Genomic DNA, 4,323 nt, shown 5'->3' on the forward strand with positions numbered 1-4,323 from the left:
ATTTAGAAAAGAAAGGAATAATACAAAGTCTCACTGCTCCTTTCTCACCATCCTCCAATGGAACTGCAGAGAGGAGGAACCGGTCGCTGCAGGATTCAATGAGAGCCATGCTGGCTGATGCAGACATGAATAACACCTATTGGGGTGAATGTATTCTGTACACTGCTTACATTCAGAACCGCCTTGTGCACAGAATAATAGGCATGTCTCCCTATGAGAAATTGACAGGAAGAAAACCCAGGGTAAAACACATAGAGCATTTTGGAGCAAAATGCTGGGTGCATGTTTCAAAGCAGAAAAGGCATGGTAAATTGGCCCCAAGAGCTCAGGCAGGTTGTATTTTGGGATTTCAGAATTCATATTATAGAATTTGGTTGCCTGAGAAACAACAATTAGTGTTGAGTAGAAGCATAAAGGTGGTAGATAAACCTTGGAAAGACAGTCAAACAGTAGTACTTGATGATACAAGCAAGCAGGAAGCAGCAGATGTTCCTTTTGGTCATCAAATACCATTAAGAACTGCATTGACTGACTTAATTCAGAGTGGCAAACGTACTGTGAAAAGACTGAGGAGTGAAGACATAGCAATGCAAGATAAAGAAGTGCCAGGTACAAGCGCAGGAACAAGTGCAGAATCAGGTGCAGGACAAAGTAAAATTGAGAGTGATGAAGAAATGGAAATAGATAGTGTTAGACGGTCAGAAAGAAAAACGAAAGGAAAACCACCTCATAGATTCACATTTAACGTTACACAAAAGAATGATGAGACAGATGAATATCCCGTAGAATGGGAAAAAGAAGGATCAATAGACAAAGAAACTATGGATCTAATGTGGAAATACTGTACTGAAGAATGAAATATATATGAGTGTTATCAAAATGCTGTATAACTTGTATGAATAAAGAAAACAAAAATGTAAATGTAAATAGATACTGTAATGAAACAAAGCCATGTACCAATGTGTATTGCAATAATAATGGAATGGAAATTTATATTGTATAAATGGACATGTAATTTTGTGATCTGTGAGTCCCAGGTGGGGGCTGTTGTTCAGTAAAGCAAGCTATGAGACTCACAGACAGGGTTTTTAGTAGAGAGAAGGAAACCTGAAGCAAAAGAGTTAAGCAGAGCAGAACAGAGCGCCAGGTTTGTCAAGGTCAGCAGCTGGTTGGCAAGTAGATAAGACGGGAACTCGCAGAAGCTCTGGTGTGGGGGAAAGTTGTTTGTAGATAGAACTGTGTTTAATGTATTTTGTCAGTAAAGACTCTTACAAGATACTTGCCTGGCCTGGCTTATTTACTGATCTATTCAGCACCGGAATTTCTTACTTGTACGGTATCTATACGCACGCGCCGACAGATCCATACCTGGCCGCTGCACCAAGTCTTCTTCACCTAAATGAGCCACCAACACATGGGGCCGGTTAGTCGATGACATAATACGACACACCAAAGGCATGAGCACATCCCAAAGCATGCCCCTCTGAGCCTCCCAGCCCACCGTTGCTCTAGCAGAAAGCTGCAGCTGTGTCCCGGGAAGAGTAGAGAAGGCCCTCCAATGGGCCCAAAATAAAATCGAGTGGCCACACAAGACGACCCTCGCAGGCACTGGAAGGCTCAGGACACCTAAGAAAAGAAAGAACAACACATTAGAATCAATACCTGATATAAGACTTAAAAGTGGAAGAATGCCACCTTCCTATCGCCTGAATATCCTCAACGCTCATGCCCACGAGGGCAGCGGCTGTAGCCGCCCCAATCCAAAAGGAATGCAGCCCATACACTCCAGCATCGCGACCACTGGCCAACAAGGCCCGCCGAACAATGGCCCAAAATTGAAATTGAGTCAGGGCAGAACCATCAGCATGTATAAAGAGGTAACGCTGGCCCGCTGGCCTGATAGACAAAAATAGACGCACTGCAGCAACTGGGCACAATTCAGGAACCTGGCAAACATTCAATGAAATAATACTGCCACGGCCCTTTTCATCAGTCTTAGAGACTCTTAGGGAAAGCCTAACTATATCAGCACCTAATGTGCAATCGCCAAAGCAGAAGGCTCGGTAGGACACATCACGCTTTGAGGAAGCCAATACTCCACTAGGGCGAAGAGCACCATAGAACATCGTCAGAGTTACTGCGGCGAACAGGTGCGACTCATACAGTGATGAGCACATAGACCTAAATAAAGGCAGGATCTGAAGGAGAACATCGGGCGTGATTGGCCTCCTTTGGTCAGCGGGCCTGTGGGTGGAACGCGACCAACCCTGAAGGACCTTTCTGACCCTAAGATCTACAGAATGATCCTGCAATCCTCATGCCTTAGAAATAAAGGCCAGCGCAGAGAGGTGTCCAGCGATGGTGGAAAAAGAAGTATTTTGCCCTTTTAAATATAACATAAACTGCAGCAAATGAGATATAGAAATTGGCCAAACAAAAGGCAGAGCATTGTGGGCTCGAAATGACTGGAATTTTCCAAAGGCACACTGATACGGTCTCTTGAGTGCTGGGAGCAGGAGCAGAAGCTATGGCGGCACCCACCTCTAATTCCAAAAGCTCCACAGGAAAGGAGGTAACGCTGGCTCATATAGCCTGAATACTATCTGGACACATGCCCACGAGGGCGATGGCCGCTGCCGGTCCACTTTGAAAAGAAATACGTTAGTGCGAATCCACCCAGATGTATGAACAGGTAACGCCGGCTTGTATGACCAGAAAGCTGCCAGAAAGCAGGTCTATGAGGGCAGCGGCAACAGCCGCTCCTGTATGGAAGAAATATAACCCTTCCCCTTGGGTATCACACCCAAGGGCCCTCATGGCCCTGGGAATATACCAAAATTAAAATTGAGCCAATGCATAGCCATTGATGCATATAAAAAGATAGCGCTGGCCCGCTGACCTGACAGAAAGAAAGCTCCTTTAGAGCAAAACCAGACACCAGGTGGGCCATGGGTAGCACCTCAGCTACAACACCCAGCTACTACCCCCCTGGTCCGTAGTGAGTATATGCACTGAAAACATCACAGAAATGTAAGCGCAGGGCTCCACATGACATGACTTGCCTTGAAGGCTCATATATTACCAGGGCAAAAGGCTCCCTACAAACCATTAAGGCCACTTCCAGGAATAACTTTCCCTCGTAAAGAGGGAAACACAAAGTGCTGATGGAAGGCAGGAGCATCATGAGTACATCAGGGGTAAATGGCCACATAGAGCCGGGCGGCCTTAGGGTGGAGCGCCACAATCACCTTTGAATTTCATGAAGTGGGTTTCAGAATGTGCTTGGCATGGAAATTAAAGGCCAGGCAGAAAGGTGAGCGGATATATTCCTTATGATAACACCCTGCCCCTTTTAGGAGAAGATGAACTATGAAGGTGTAAAACTGATATCGGCCATGGCCGAAGTGGGGGATACCAAGATGGCACAGTCGCATCAGTCTGCGACTGAACATGCCGAGCCATGAGCAAAATATAAGAGTGTACATTGCAGAGCAAACACATGCACAAGGCACATGGCACAAGTAGAGTTAGGGGTCTGGGAATTTACCAAAGAACCAATAGCCAGGCTGGACTGAAAACGTACCGTTTAGTTCCGAAGGGCAGAAGGCCACACATGTACCACAAGCACTATTGGAAAAACAGCCTAAGAAAATAAAATCCAGGGAAAACCCCATGCCCCTCATGGAAGCCAGCCATTTCTCAGCCCACCAAAGGACCCGAAATTAACACCAAAATTCCAGCCACCAACTGCATCAAAGCTTACCTGCAGCGCATCCTCCAGGACAAGTCCGCTTCTCCCAAACAAAGAATGGCTGCTGAGGTCCTTCAAAAAGTAAGCCACAGGGGATATCCACACACCTCCTGTCTGAGACACCACCGTATAAGCAGCTGGAGACGCAACCACTGCAGGTGTGGCTACCCTGAAGGGGCGGTGCTAGGCCCAGCCCCTGGCTCTGAAGGACGCCTGCGCTCACCCTCAAGGGCCTCAACCCTCACCACCAAAGCACGAATTGTCCCCATATCTTCTTCGTCATCCGAGGACAGGCACTCTTGACGCGAGGGGGGGGCGCTTAGTCGCCTGCTTCACCACATGAACCCCTTTATTTTTTATTTATTTATTTTTGTTGAACCTTCTTTGGTGGCATGTTGAATTCCATCTACACTTAAGAACATAAGAACATAAGAAGAGCCTGCTGGATCAGGCAAGTGGCCCATCGAGTCCAGCATCCTGTTCTCACAGTGGCCAACCAGGTGCCTGGGGGAAGCCTGCAAGCAGGACCCGAGTGCAAGAACACTCTCCCCTCCTGAGGCTTCCGACAACTG

This window comes from Rhineura floridana, chromosome 11, assembly GCF_030035675.1.
Source record: "Rhineura floridana isolate rRhiFlo1 chromosome 11, rRhiFlo1.hap2, whole genome shotgun sequence".
Classification (NCBI taxonomy): Eukaryota; Metazoa; Chordata; class Lepidosauria; order Squamata; family Rhineuridae; genus Rhineura; species Rhineura floridana.